The sequence below is a fragment of the Prionailurus bengalensis genome, chromosome C1, assembly GCF_016509475.1.
Source record: "Prionailurus bengalensis isolate Pbe53 chromosome C1, Fcat_Pben_1.1_paternal_pri, whole genome shotgun sequence".
Taxonomy (NCBI): domain Eukaryota; kingdom Metazoa; phylum Chordata; class Mammalia; order Carnivora; family Felidae; genus Prionailurus; species Prionailurus bengalensis.
In genome coordinates, this window is record NC_057345.1 from 165,306,183 (window position 1) to 165,322,928 (window position 16,746).

Consider the following 16,746-nt stretch of genomic DNA (forward strand, 5'->3'; position numbering starts at 1 on the left):
TGAAGAACAGATAATGAGTAGTTGTTCTTATTGCTGTTGTGTATGATTGTCTCTTGATGAGGATGGGTAAAATGTAGCTGTACATTGAGATATTTCAAGATACTGTATTCTAAAGTAACACTTAATGTAGTAACTTTTTTGAACTTATTTGAACTTCTTGTTTTAATTATAACCAGTTGCCCTTTATGAGCTAATGTATGTATTTTGAGTCTTAAAAGGAAACATTAAAAAGATTGATTATATCTAGACTGATATAAATATTTTCCTAATCTGTTTTTAAGTTTTTAAGAATTGGGGTTGAATTTATATCTTCAGGGTTTTTTTGTTTTGTTTTTTACATTTTTATCAAATTACAGTAATTGATTTGTGGTAAACTATAGTAGATTCTCTGGATTTTCGACTTTGACAATCCTGTGTTCTGTGAATAGAAATGATTTTATTTAATTGAAATGATTTTATTTAATTCTTTCTAATCCACATGGCTTTTACTTGTTTTGTTTTGGTTTTGTTTTGCCTATAGCACTGACTGGGATTTCCATTACAGTGTTGAACAGGAGTAATGAGAATGGACATCTTTGCTTTATTCATGATCTTAGGGGGAAAGTATTTAGTCCACCATTAAGTATGATTGTAGGTTTTTGTAGATGCCCTTTAACAGATTGAGAAAGTTCCTTTCTGTTTCTGGTTTGTAGAGAGTTTGCGTGTTTAAGTTATGAATGAATGATGTATTTTATCAAAGACTTTTTCTGTACCCATTGAGATGATCATATCTTTTTTTCCCCTTAGTCTGTGGAAATGAAGAGTTACATTAATTGATTTTCAAATGTTGAATCAGCTTTAGTTTCCTGGGGTAAATCCCATATGATCATAATGTGGTTGGATGTGATTTCCTAGGTTTTGTTAAGGATTATTGTGTCCATATTCTTGAGAGATGTTGGTCTCCAGTTATCTTGTAATACCTTTGGTTTTGGTATCAGGTTAATGCTGGCCTCATTAAATGAATCAGGAAGTATTCCTTCCTCTTAGAAGAGTTTACATTTGGTATTATCTCTTCCTTGAATGTTTGGTAGAATTTATCAATGCAGCTGGCTAGGCCTGGAGGTTTCTTTGTTGGAAGATTTTAAACTTAAAATTTTAATTTATTTAATAGATTTAGGACTATTCAAGTTACTGGTTTTCTCTTGAGAGAGTTTTGGTGTGTGCCTTTCCAAAGAATTTGTGTATTTTTCTCCATATTTTTGAACTTATAGGCATTGAGTTCTTGGTATTCCATGATTATGTCTGTAGCATCTGTAGTAATATCCCTTCTTTCCTTCTTTATGTTTGTATTTTTTGTTTTCTCTTTTTCTTAGTCTGGTTAGAGATTTATCAATTGTATTGAGTATTTTTTCTGAAATCCAGCTTTTGATTACATTGATTTTCTGTGTAGTTTTGTCATTCTCAGTTTCTTCTTTGTTCTCATTATTTCCTTTCTTTTACTTCCTCTACATTTTTTTTAAAGGTTTATTTAGGTAATCTCTATATGCAAGGTGGGACTTGAACTCACGACCTCAAGATCAAGATAGGGTCATGTGGGGTATGCTCTACTGACTGAGCCAGCCAGGTGCCCCTACTTGCTCTACATTTTATAGTTTTAATGTGGAAGCTTAGACTGATTTGAAAGTTTCTTTTCTAATATAAGCTTTTAATATTAAGCATTTTCCTCCAAGCAATGCCTCAGAAATCTGAGATATTGCGCTTTCATTTTCATTCAGTTTGAAATATTTTCCAGTTCCCTTATGCTTTCTTCTTTGACCCATGGATTATTTATAAGTGTATTCTTTTATTTGAAAGTATTTGAGGATTTTCCAGATATCATTCTATTATTGATTTGTAGTTTAATTCGGTTATATTTCTAGAATATACTTTATATTTCATTTCTTTTAAATTTGTTAAGGTTTGTGTTATGGTCCAGGATATAGTTGATCTTGGTAAATGTTTCATGTGCAGTTGAAAGGAATATTTTGCTATTGTTGGACAACTGTTCTATATATGTTGTGAGTCTAGTTGGTTGACAATATTATTCAGGTCTTTTATATCCTTATATTGATTTTCTGCCTACTTGTTCTACATTACTGAGAAGAGTGTAGAATTTTGTGTTATTTTTTTTCTCCTTTCATTTCTATCAAATTTTTTTCATACATTTTGAAGATCTTCTGTTAGTTATATATAGATATTTAAGGTTAGTATTTCTTCTTGGAAAAGTAATCCCTTTATTCATGTGTACTGTCTTTCCTTATCTCTAGTAATGTTTCTTGCTTTAAAGTTTTTTGTCTGATATTTAGTTATTTTGGTTACTTTAGTTATTTGATATAGTTCCTCTATATTTCATTTTACTAATATTTGCAAGATCTCTTTGTTTTTATCGTTTTACTTTTAGCCTACTTATATCCTTTTATTTAAAATGTTTTTCTTTTTAAATAAAGAAGCCTGGGTGGGTCAGTCAGTTTAGTGTCCCGACTTCAGCTCAGGTCATGATCTCATGGTTTGTGAGTTCGAGCCCCACATCAGGCCCTCTGCTCTCAGCGTGGAGCCTGCTTTGGATCCTCTGTCTCTCTCTGTCTCTCTCTTTCTCTCTCTGCCCCTCCCCTGCATGCGTTCTCTCTCTCAAAAAATAAACATTCAAAAAGATTAAAATGTTTTTCTTTTAAATGGCTTAGAATTGAATCTTGCATTACCTGACAATTTCTGTCTTGTAATTGATGTGTTTAGGGTGTTTACATTTAAAGTAATTATTGATACAGGTGAATTAAAACATATCATCTTACAAGTTATTTTCTGTTGGTTCTACTTGTTCCATGTTTCTTTTAACTCTTCTTTCAGATTGGGTTTTTTGTTTTTTGTGTTTGTTTTTAATGAGGCCATTTTATCTCTACTGTTGGCTTATTACCACTATTATTATTTATACCTTAATTTTTTTTATAGTGGTCACCCAGGGTTTGTAATATGTATTTAAAAAAATGTTTTTTTAATTTTATTTAAATCCAAGTTAGTTAACATATAGTGTAATAATGGTTTCAGGAGTAGAATTTAGTGATTCATCACTTACATATAACATACAGTGTACAATATATGTCTTTAAGCAGAGCCCATGTTCAAATAATATATACTGCTTTACTCCCAGTCTATGCTTGTCTTTTATTTACTCAGTGGTGTCTTTAGAAGAGCAGAAATTTTTTTTTTAATTTTTTTTTTTTCAAAGTTTATTTATTTTTGGGACAGATAGAGACAGAGCATGAACGGGGGAGGGGCAGAGAGAGAGGGAGACACAGAATCGGAAACAGGCTCCAGGCTCTGAGCCATCAGCCCAGAGCCTGACGCGGGGCTCGAACTCGCAGACCGCGAGATCGTGACCTGGCTGAAGTCGGACGCTCAACCGACTGCGCCACCCAGGCGCCCCTAGAAGAGCAGAAATTTTTAATTGTGATGAAGTCTAGTCTATCACATTTTTTGTCTATGGATTATACTTTTGTTGGCATATCTAAGAAATCTTTACATAATGCAAAGTCCTAAAGATTTTCTTCTGTGTTTTCTTTTAGAAGTTTTATTGTTTTAGCTCTTACATCATCTAAGTCTGTGATCTATATTAAGTTAATTTTAATGGGGTGAAGTAAGAGTCTAAGTTTTTGTGTATTTGTTTGTTTGTTTTTGTATATGGATAATACAATTGCTTTTGTTTGACACCTTTTGTTCCATGTGAGAAATATGGGAGAAGGATCCAGGTGAGAATTTTGTGCCTTTCCTGCAACTACTGCTGTTCTCACCAAGGGACCACAAGGGACACTTTCTTAGATTCTCACTGTGTCTCCAATTTTTTTTTTTTTTTTTTTTTTTTTTTTTTTTTTTTTTTGTAAACTTCCTATGAGGTCCTTGGACAAGAGCCTGGCAGTGAATGTGAATTCCTCTTTTGCTGTGGCCCCAGGATTTTAATAGTTTTTTGTCAGGCCACACTCAGCCTGTAGCAGTTTATTAGAAATTTTAGCTGAGTTCTTACCGTTGTCCAGTAGTATCTGTTTATTTTTTACATTTCAGTAGTGTCTGTTTAAAGTAAACAAATGCTTGTGTGTCTTCTCTCCTTAGACCTGGTTAGTTGGCCTGCGTCTCAGGTTTCTGCCGGTCAAGAACTGGGGTGAATTTGTAGACGGCCAGTTCATCATTATTCTGAGGGTGGGAGCAATGCGTTTTTCAGCTTTCTACATTCTAAAACTGAAAATCTGGAAATCTAGGCTGCTTGTTAATCTTGAGATAAGAAATGCTTATTTAGAATTAAAAGTGGTAAATTCTTAAAGAGGTTTTATTATGTAAAATTTTAAACATACATAAAAGAGAAAATAATAAAAACTCCCATGTACCAATGAACCACTCCTTTGCTTCAGATGCTCCCAACTGAGGGCAGTCTATAATCCCATTATTTTTATAAGCTTTATTTACTTAATATATGATGTACATAAGTTCATAGAAGTTTGCTTTTGAAGCTATACAAACACGTTCTTTTATTTCAGTGGCTTAATATATTGTTGTTATGTAGATCGTATTCCCACCGAAATTAAAAAATAGGACATTTACTAATATCTTAAAGACCTGTATATGACACTATTTTCACCCAATCCCAGCTCTTTACCCTACCACTGGAATTTGCCACCATCCTGAATTTTGTGTTAATCATTCCCATGATTTAATTTTTTTGCTTTTGATCTTTCTATGAATGGAATTATACTATGTGCATTCTTCTGTGTTTTGCTTCTCTCCCACAATATTACATTTTTGAATATCATCCATTTTTCTTGTACTTAGCAGTGGTTAATTATATAGTATTCTTTTATCCCGAAATGTAACACTTGATTTCTCTGTGCCCTTGTCCGGACATTTTGGTTATGTCCAGAGTCTTGATGTTCTAAAAAAGTGTTGCTTATGAACAATCCTTTACATATCTGGTATAAATGTGCAACAGTTTTTCCAGGGTATATGCTTTTCCAGAGTATAAGTGCTGTGTTGTCAAGTATGTGTATATTTAACTTAACTAGGTAATTCCAAATTGTTTTCATAAATGTTTGTGCCAGTTTGCACTTTATACCTATCTAACTCTTTGCCAAGGAATTATTAGACAGTTTTTTCCTAATGTGGTTATAATTTGTATTTTCAAGATTCCCAATAAGCTAAGTATATATATTTATTGCCAATGCTTTTTTTCCTTTTTTTTTTTTTTTTTTTTTTTTTGGTGATATGACTACTCATGTAGGCTTTGCCTGTTTTTCTGTTATGTTGTTTGCCATTAGTAATTTATAGGAGTCCTGCTTGCATTACAGATATTAATGCCTACTTGGTTCTGAGTGCTACAAATATTTGTATTCCTAGTTTGTGATTTGTCTTTTCACTCCCTTTATGGCATATTCTAATGTTCAGAAGTTCTTAAGTTTTATATAGCTGAAAGGTTGGTCAGTCTTTTCCTTTATGAGTTGAGCTTTTTGTGCCTTGTTTATAAAAAAAGGACACCCTTTCCCATCCTTGTGTATAATTCAGGGATCAGTTTTAGTGTCCCATCATTCATGAATATGAAGTCCTTATTGTTTTCCTTGGGAGGTGACCCCTAAGCCTTTGTGGCTGGTTTATTTTCTGCATTTTAACCTATCAGGTAGACACAGTCTTGAGAACCAATGTGGTTATAGTGGATCGCCATGTCATAGAGCCCATAACTGGAAACTAAATATGCATTGTGTGATGTTGAGTAGAATATTTCTGTGTATTTTAGTGTTCCCTTTGTAAGCTTTGCTTACTTTACCAACTTAGGGGAGACCTTAAAAAATCATATATCAAAAGTAATACAGGCAAAGGACACTTTGTGTAATTCCTAAGCACAGTTGAAATTTGTGGAGGAAGACAATGAAACTGACATCAGATATGTTGACAAAGATACAATTTTCAACTGCATCGCATACTTATAAAAGTTAAGAAAAAAAAAGCCAAGTTCTTCACATACTGATTGGCCTGAAGGCTTGTCCTACAAAGGACTAAACTCTGCTCACCTGGCTCTTGGGTATTTTGATGACAATATATGATGATCCTGTTAATGAACAAATCTTTTAAAACATTAAGAAGCAAAACTAAACAAAAGCCCACTGGAATTTACTCTGGATAGTTTAAACAAGAAGGAATTCATTATAAGATGTTAATGACTTACAGAATTTTTGAGAGTGCTGAAGAAACATCTAGGTTGTACTTTCAGGAATGATTCCATAGGACTCGGTCACCAGTGAAGCTTCTGCCCCTTACAGTCGGGAAACCGTGGGCTCCACAGCCATTCCATCACTGCTGTGATCAACAAGCTGCCACGATCGGGATGCTGTTGGCATGCTGCAGCGTGGATCAGGAGTCCAGCAATGCCTGCTGTAATACGCATTGGCAACGTGGATGTCCACACTCTGCCTCTTAACTTCACAAAGCTAGTGACTAGATTACCAGGGCCTCTGCTGATGCTGCTACAGAAAAAACCTTTATGGAATGAATTGTACCTTGCACGTCACTTTCGCTTTTCAAATTTTTCACAAATGCATCTGGTTGAACCTAAGTGACATCCAGGGCCCTGCTTGTAAAGCCCGTCTGGAAAATGTAAGTTTTAAATTTCTGGCTTCTGCAGGAGAGCATAGCACCCTAAAAGGATGGTGTCATGGGTGTTGAACATCAATCCACTGTATTCATCAACTGTGAGGTTATAAAGCCACTCCTCAATATTTTCTTATACAAGTTTTGCCTTTCCTATTGAAGTTCTTAATGTACCAGGAATATCTTTTTTTTTTTTTAATGGTATGAGGTAGCTATTTAATTTCATTCTTTTCTCAAAATGGATAATTAATTTTCCCAGGACTGCGTATTCACCTTCTTGACTGGCCTGAGTTTTTCTGGCTGGTCCAAAATCCCAATTCTATTACCTATCCCATTGCACATAGGATTGTTTCTTGGCTATACTATAACATTGGTCTGTTAAGTTGACTATCCTACTTTGCGTCAAAATCAAATGCTCAGGGCGCCTGGGTGGCTCAGTTGGTTAAGCGTCTGACTTCGGCTCAGGTCATGATCTAACCGTTCCTGGGTTTGTGCCCTGTATCTGGCTCTGTGCTGGCAGCTTGGAGCCTGGAGCCTGTTTCAGATTCTGTGTCTCCCTCTCTCTCTGCTCCTCCCCCACTTGTGCTCTGTCTCTCTTGCAAAAATAAATAAATATTAAACATTTTTAAATAAAATAAAAATAAATGCTCATAATAACTGTAGTTATATAAAGTTTTGGCATCTGATAAAGCAAATATCCCATCTTATTCTTTGTCTTCAGGAATTGATGTTGGATCTTTGTACTTTCTTGCAAATTTTAGAATCAACTTTTAAAATTTCACCAAAAACAAAAACTAGGGTTTTGATTGGATTTATACTGAATCTCTGGATTATTTTGGGAAGAATCACTACCTTTACAAAATTGAGTATATTCTTAAATGTGTCTTGCTTCCATATTTTTCTTTAATGTCTTTTGATAAAGTTTTTCTCCACAAAGAAATCTTGTTTGTTGATTTTGTTGCTGTTTGCTCACTTTTTCTATTTTTAGTTACTATAAATGATATTTAATTAAAATTTTAAATTGTTGATATAAAGAAATGTTCTTGACTTTTATGTGAAATCTACTCTGTAATTCTGTTGAACCTTGTTATTCGAATGATCTTTCTAAGGATCTTTTTTGGTTTTCTATGGATAAAATAATATAATTCCTAGAAAAAGGCAGTTTTAGTTCTTTTACACTTTTGTGTCTTTTTCTTGTCATATTATGGTAACCAGCACCTCTACCTTAATGGTAAATAAGAATAAAAGATCTTTTTACTTGCAAATTAATTAGATGGGAATTGATATTTTAAAAAAATATTGAGTTTCCTGTCTCAAAACTTGGTAAATCTCTCCATTCATTTAGATTTTCTTTTGTTTACCTCATGAAAGTTTTATGTTTTGCTGCATATAGACTTTTTTTTTCTCCTTATTAATAGGTTTTATCTTTCTACTTCTTTGCATATCTGATAACTTTTCATTTGATGCCAGATATTGTGAACTTTATCTTTTGGGGACCTGGAAAATTTTGCATTCCTGTGACAATTCTCAAGCTTTGTTTTGGGATTCAGTTAAATTACTTGGAAATGGTTTGATCCTTTTAGGTCTTGTCTGTGATAATTGTCAGACATGAGAGCAGCAATATTTAGTCTAGGGCTAATTATTTTCTCTTCTGAGACAAGACCCTTCTAAATACACTAACATTTTGTGAATTATGAAAATTTAAAATCTCACTGGTGGGAATAGGCACGATTCTTACCCTTATATGTCTCTAATCGTACTGCCCTCTCTAATCCTTTTAGGTGTTCTTCTGGCCTTGGCCCCAGATTATTTCCCCATACATGTGTACTGATCAGTATCCTGCTAAATATTCAAAGGGGATCTTCTGTGGATCTCTGGAGTTCTCTTTTCCTTCTATTCTACCCTGCAAACTCTAGCTGCCTTTGTCTCCCTGGACTCTCCCCTCTACCTCTCCAATTTAGGGAGTCTGCCAGGCCCCGCTCAGGTTCCTCTTCCCTGTGCCCTGTCCTGGAAACTCAAGACAGTAATGCGGGCAAGCATAGAAATCACTTTGTTTCTCATCTCTCAGGGACTGATGTCCTCTGTTGCCTGATATATCCAGTGTCTTGAAACCATCGTTTCGTGTTTTTGTCTGAATTTTAGGTTTTGTCTGGTTTTAGGTATTTCAGGCTGGAGGGTAAATCTGGTCCCTATTACTCTTGTCTTGGCAGAAGCTGCTATCCAAATAAGAGTAGTTTTAATTTCCAAGATTTTTATTTATCTTTGTTTCACACTTAACAGTATTCTCTGGAGTCTCTAAGAATTTATTGTTGGTTGTTATTTTAAATTTATCTTTGGTTGCATAAGTTACTCTTTGGATGAAGTCTTCTCTTTTGAATTTGGGGTCTTTTTCTCATGGGGTTGGTTTTCTTTGTATGTTTGACAATTCTTGGTTGTCTGCTAATCTTTGCATTTGAGAATCGCTGATCATTTCTTTGCATATGCTAGTAATATAACCTTACTTGGTTCTCATTTTTCACGATAGGCTTCTAAATAGAATTTGATGGTGCTTTGTCTTGTGAGTGTGTTGTTTCTCATTCTTGGGATTAGTTGTTCCTGTGTGCTTCACTGTCTCTCTGATCCCAGGTCTGTGCTCACTACATCATCTGAGAGTAAATACTGCTATTGAACACTTGCTTTGTATTCTTAGCAAAATCTGGAGAAGAGCTTCATTAGCCTGGCTTCTTAAAATCCATTTTTCTAATTAATCACTTGAATACTGAGGATCCCTTCCTGTACTTTGTATAACATGCCACTGACCTATGTAATTTGCTTAGATTTCACTTTTTTGGTGATAACCTTCTGCTATCGTTTGGAACTTTGGTTTCTTTCAAACTTACTTCTTTGTAGATCTAATGCCATCTGCTTTATTTTTTTCCAATCAGGAGTTCTTCAGAATTTCTGACCCTCTGGGAGCACTTTTTCTTGCTTTTCACTGTTGTTATGAATATATATTTAAAACATGTATATATATTTTGATTGTTTATGGGCTATAGAATAAAGGAGATGTGGACACATGTTCAGTGGTTCCATAATGTTTTATTGTATGAAGATGTGCCATTACTAACAGATTTTAATGGTTTACAGTATGTAGAAGTTACATTATAATGAACATTGTTGAACATATATCTTCACATGTTTATGTAAATATTTCTGAAGGATAAATTTCAAATGGCAGAAATTTTCTGTCAGAGAGTATGTGCTTCTGGTTTTTAATACATTTTAAAACTATATATTATCAAATTGTCTTTTTAAAAAGTGTATTTACATTTGTCCAGACTCACAGAATGTACAATACCAAGAGTGAACTGTAATGTTCTGGGAATTGTGGACTTTGAGTGATTATGATGGGTCTGTAAATGTGAGTTCATCAGTGGTAACAAATGTACACCTTGGGTGGGGGATGTTGACAATAATAATGCATGTGAGGGCGGGAGTATAAGGGAAGCCTCTGTTCTTTCTCTTCAACTTTGCTGTGAACCTAAAACTACTCTAAAAATAAAGTCTGAATTTTTAAGACATATTTATTTAATAAAGACATACAGTGCTTATAGTGTATGAGGCCTATTCTAAGCTCTTTACAGATATTAAATCATTTATTCTTCACAGTAAACCTATGATTGAATATCATCACCTTTTTCAAGATGAGAAAACTAAGGAGGTATAGAGAGATTAAGAAATTTGTTCAAGGTCACATAGCTAAGTTATATCAATTTAGATTCCCATAAAACTGTTTCACCGTGAAACATGTATATCTGCCAATCTAAGTAAAAAATATCTCATTACTCTTGCATTTTGTATCTTCAGTTTTATAAGTGAGGTTAAACATTTTCATATCTTTATTGGTTATTTGTAACCTCTGGTTTTGTCTTTTGCCATTTGGATTGTTTCTTATTGACTTACATGGCATGATCTTTGTGTCATAGATAAATTAATGCATTGTTCTCATAGGTGTTGTGGGTATTTGTCCTCAGCTTGGCATTTGCTTTTGACTTTATTTTTTCCAGAAGTAAATTTTAACATTTTAAATGTATTGTTTTAAATGTAAATAAATACATTAATGTAAACATAAATGTAAGTAAATACATAAATGTAAATGTAAATGAATACATTAAATGTAAGTGTAAATAAATACATTAAAATTTAAGCGTATTTGTTTTCATTGTGGCTTTCTGATCCGTGTGCTTCTTTGGGTCTGTTCAGAAATTTCAAGGCAAGAAATGAGAGAGTTAAGGACTTGGCTTTATTTTTTGTATATTTATTTACTTGTTTATACAAATTTCTAGGCTGTTGTCCCAATACCACTTTACGAATTCACTGATTACAGTTGCCATATTTAGGGGCTCCTGGGTGGCTCAGTCAGTTAAGTATCCAACTTTGGCTCAGGTCATGATTCTCGCAGTTCACGAGTTCGAACCCCGTATCGGGCTCTGTGCCGACAGCTCAGAGCCTGGAGCCTACTTCGGATTCTGTGTCTCCCTGTCTCTCTGCCCCTCCCCTGCTCATACTCTGTCTCTGTCTCTGTCTATCTCTCAAAAATAAATAAACATTAAAAAAAATTTTTTTTTTTTTATTTTTTTTTTTTAATTTTTTTTTTTCAACGTTTATTTATTTTTGGGACAGAGAGAGACAGAGCATGAACAGGGGAGGGGCAGAGAGGGAGGGAGGCACAGAATCGGAAACAGGCTCCAGGCTCTGAGCCACCAGCCCAGAGCCCGACGCGGGGCTCGAACTCACGGACCGCGAGATCGTGACCTGGCTGAAGTCGGACGCTTAACCGACTGCGCCACCCAGGCGCCCCAGCATTAAAAAAAATTTTATTAAAAAAAAAAGAATTGCCATATTTATTGTATTAAATCGTAATTTGAAATTTTGTCCAGAAATGTTACAGTGACTTTAGTTATTACAGTAAGCTATAGCATTTCTTGTTACATGGATTATCAGTTTTCAAATAATTAAAATGCAATAGAATGTAGTTAACAATGAAATTGCATCTGGCATGATTTGAATTTCTCAGAATGAATCAGAAAGTATTCTAGGATATTGTAATGCTTTAGGGTTATTTTTATTAAAATCAGTTATAATTAGAATGAAGAACCTTAGTGCCAATTAACTGATATATGTAGTTGCTAGAATGCTAGATACATGTTTAAATCATAATTGTTAACCTTTCTAAAGTTCTAAAACTTTGATTTACCACATCATTATTTATCTTTTTTCCTTCCAGTTTTATTGAGCAATAATTGACATACAGGAGTTGAAGGCATACAGCATGATGGTTTGATTTATGTATTTGTGAAATGATTACCACAATAAGTTCAGCTACTATCCATCTTTTTGTATGTATTGAAGAAGAGAAAGGAAAATGGAAAAAAGTGTTCTTGTGATGAGAACTCTTAGGATCTACTCTCCTCACAACTTTCCTGTATATCACACAGCAGTCTTGGCTATAGTCATGATGTTGTTCATGGGATGTATTATATCCCCAATACTTACTTATTTTATAACGGGAGATTTGTACCTTTTGACCACTTTTTTCATATTGCCCTTCCTCTTACCTTCTGCCTCAGGTAACCACAAGCCCTACCTTTTTTTCCTATGAGTTTGGTTTTTTTGTTTTTGTTTCAATTCCACATGTAAGTGAGGTGACACAGTGTTTGTCTTTCTCTGTCTGACTTACTTCACTTAGCATAATGCCCTCAAGGTCCAATCATGTCACATATGGTAGTCTTTCCTCAATTTTTAGGGCTGAACAATATTTCTGCTGGCTTAAAAAGTTTCTGTTGAGAAACCCGCCAATAGTCTTATGGGAGTTCTCTTGTAGGTAACTTCTCTCTTTTGCTGCCATTAACATTCTTTCTTCGTGAGTCTTGACAGTTTAATGTGTCTCTGTGTGGCCCTATTCAGGTTCAACTTCTTTGGGGTCCTTTGAGCCTCATGGTTCTAGATTTCTCTCCCCAGGTTTGGGAAGTTTTCAGCCTTTTCTCTTTAAATATAGTTTCTGTCCCTTTCTCTTCTCTTTTTTTGGAATTTCCATAATGCAAATATTGTTTCTTTTCTTTGAGTCCCATAATTCCCATAGACTTTCGTTCTTTTATCATTCTTTTTGATCTGTGCTCCTCTGGGTACTTTCCAATGTCCTGTCCTCCGGGTCACTGATTCTTTCTTCTGCATGGTCAACTACCTGTAACTCTATTCAATTCTTCAGATATTGTATGTTTCAACTCTAGGATGTCTGTTTTTGTTTTTTGTTTTTTTCCTTTTTTTTTAATGGTTGCCAAATCTTTGTTGCACTTCCTGTTTTCTTCCTGTATTGTATTCCTAATCCCACTTAGTTGTCTGTTTTCTTGTAGTTCACTAAACTTCTTTAAGAGGATGTCTGAATTCTTTGACAGTTCATAGATCTCTATTTCTTTAGAGTTGTTATTGGAGCTTTAGTAATTTTCTTTGATGGCGTCATATTTACCTGATTTTTCATATCCTTGATTCCTCACATTGGAATCTGCACATTTGGGTAATCAGGCTTCTCTTTCAAACTTTAAAAGTTTGCTTTGGTAGCCAGCTCATTTTGGGTTTCTAGATGTGTCTTCTGGTAGTGTCCTTGGGCAGGTGAGGCCTGCTATTATTTATTTTGGGTGAGGCAACTGTTTGAACTCTGAGGACTGGGATGGTGGGGTGTGTGCCCCTGGCTGAGAACACTTGGATAGTCTGCCGGCTTGGTTCTTTACCCAAGTGAGGCTGTAGGGTGGGCTCCGTGGGTTATCTAGGCTTACTAGATATTTGGGACTGGGTACCATAGTAATAGATGGGGTTGTGAATGAGCCTTCCTGCCCTGGCAGGGCGACAGGACAGGACCCAGGGCCTGTACAACTTGTTGTTTGGGGACCCAGTTAAGTCCAGAGGGTGCACTTCATTTTCTGGTCAGGTGAGGCCACCAGTTTTGCTCTAAAGACAGGAGAAGCCCCGGGCAGCATCCCCTGTTCAGGTGTCCCTGTACCTAGGGCTGTTGAATGGGCTTCACAGCTTCCTGGGTGCTCTGGTTAGGTTTCCTGATCAGAGAAGCTGAAGGCTGTATTCAGCAATGAGCAGGGCTATGAATTAGATTCCCTGCCCAGGCACAGTAGGAGAAATAGCTCTAAAGCCAGTGAAGCTCTTTGTTCTCTTTACTCCAGCGGACCCAAACCTCAAGTTCCCTGACCGAACAGGACTATCGGCTTTGTTCCGCAAACTCTGCCTGCCTCTCAGCTCGGGTGGGCGCTGCTGGGCCAGCACAGCTTTCAGAAGTTGTCACCAGCCCTTCTGGTCAGATGGGACTGGCAGACACTCCCAAGTGGGGCTGTGATTCAGCACCTTGCCTGGGCATGAGCGCCTGGGCTCTAGGGCCAGCACAACTCCTTGTTTGAGGATCTGGATCAGGCAGATCTGCACCTTAATCAGTTTCCCTGGTCAGCGTGCCGCCCTGACTTGGTTCTGCAGATGAGGAAAGCCACTGGCTGGGATTACTGCTTGGGCACCGCAGACGTGCACTCGGTCCGCCACCATCTGCGCGCTGCTTGTGGCAAGCCCCTCTTCTCTGTCATAGTCACGTTCCCAGTGCCAGTGGGCCCCACAGATTCCCCTGCAATCTTGTGATGCAAGATCAGAGTAGAGGTTCCTACAAAGCGACCCACAATGCAGGGGAGGAGGCTGATTCTCTTTTCCCAGTGGAGGAACCAGAGGCTCAGGGGAGACCTCTCTGAGTGGTGCCATGCTGGCCTGGGGAGGGGCAAAGTGGTCAGCATGTAACAGCTTTTCTTACCCTTGTAATGTGGTCTTTCTTGGTCTCTGAAGTGCTGGGGCGCTTCAGTCTCACCCCATGTTCTAGGATTCTCTCAATGGTGTCTTCTCTTCCTCCCTCCCTTCCTCTTTCTTCCTTCTGTCTTCCTCCTCCCTCCCTTCTTTCCTCCCTTCCTCCCTTCCTTCCTCCCTCCCTTCCTTCCTTCCTTCCTTCCTTCCTTCCTTCCTTCCTTCCTTCCTTCCTTCCTTCCTTCCTTCTTAGAGAGAGAACACATGTGCATGCTTGTGAAAGCAGGGGAGGAGAAGAGAGAGAATGAGAGAGAGAGAGAGAAAGAGAATCCCAAGCAGGCTCCATGCCCAGCACAGAGCATGATGCAGCGCTGTAGGGCTTGAACTCACGAACCATGAGATCATGACTTGAGCAGAAATCAAGAGTCAGATGCTTAACTGACTGAGCCACCCAGTCACCCTCTTTTTTTAATTTTTAAGCAAACTCTATGCCCAACATGGGGCTTGATCTCACAACCCTGAGATCAAGAGTCGCATGTTCTACCCACTGAGCCAGCCCGGTGTCCAAAAAGATGTCTTGTTCTTGAATAGTGGTTAGTTGTTCTTGTGAGGAGGAGTGAAATCAGGAACAACCTATGTCGTCATCGTGGTGATGTCACTCTAGCATTCACATCCCATTAAAACACTAAAGATATGTAGCATTCATTTTATCCTTGCCTACCTACTGCTGAGGTTGTGTTGGAGGAAATAGTATTATTTTAATTTGAGAAATGATGTTGTTCCCTCCTGACTCATACTTTTTTCCATTAGTGTGAGATGCTCAAGGACTATACCTTAAAAAAAACAACTAAACACTTTGTTATTTACTAAGTATTTTGAAAACTTTACCAAACATCAAATTACTGAAATACAAACTTAGGTGATTATACTGACTGTTAGATCAATGTCCTAAGTTTGGTTTATTAGGTATTATTCAGTATTGTTGTGGTTTTTACACACAATATGTGTTTAATTAATGTGCACTTTCAATGATTATTGAGTTAAAATTGTGTTCTTGAGAGGAGAGCATACTCTCTGCTCCCATATAACATGTATATTTTGTTAATGTTGAACATGTAATTATTTCATTTTGGTTTAATAATATATTCTAAAGAAATACCATTCATAGGCACAAAGTTGTTTCTGGGGGATTAGTTCCTTATTGTTTTTCACAGCCTAGGTTTTCAAATTAAACTTAACAAAATTCTTTTAAAAATAATAATATGTAAAAGAACTATAAAATAAAACTCTTAATTTTATGCTGTTTTTTCTTTAAATCAGAGATGTTGCCTTATTGAGCTTAATTCAATATACTTTCATCAGTGAAATGTTTCACGCCTATAAAACCAGAGAGAATTAAGAATAAAACATTAAGGATATTGGTATTTTTAGGTTTTTGTTGTATGTATTTGGTTTGAATTCCTGGTCCTATTTATTTTTTTCTGTTGGAGTAAGCGAGGTATCATCAAAGGAATATTGTTTAGAACTAGTACAACAAATACAAACTGAAAACCAAGAAGCAAACACCGTGAGGAAAAACAAATAGCAAGTCTCATTAACAACCATACATGGAGTCTCACAGTAAAAAGACAAAGCTAATAATGAAATTAAGTCAATTAATGATTTTTTAAATGTCCAGGCTTCTAATGAGGAAAGATCACTCCCTAACTGTCTAGTTGTTTATCATGATAAATAGTTGATGTTTTGAATAGACTGGAAGATTACTTAATCTATGATATATTACTGGATATAAGGCCATAATTATGTAAATAATAATTTAACACATTCATATAATGTAGATTCACAGTAGCATTTATTGCCAGTCACTTGACTATATGATGTTAAAATTTTTTTCCAACCAAAAGCAGTAACATTTTAGGCATCCATTATCTATCTGTTCCCTCGGAGAATCTAGAGGTGCTAAATTTCTCATTGGACAGCACAAGAAGCAATTCGTCAAGTTCTTGAAGACCCACGTTGTCTTTCTCTTGGTATCATATTCTTATTTCATCGCTAGACTAATACTCTTGAGACTTAAGTTCCAATCAGATTTAATATTTACATTCCCCGATGTGCTTATTTTCATTTATTTAGTAAAAATATTTAGTCTTCAGGGTTGGTGCAAGGTAAGTTGTCTGAATAAAGATCTGCCTAATTTACTGCCCCTTATCTCCAAGAGTGTACCTACTTGTTGAACATATGGTAGATACTCAACAAATAGTTAATGTGTGAATTTAGGTCAGG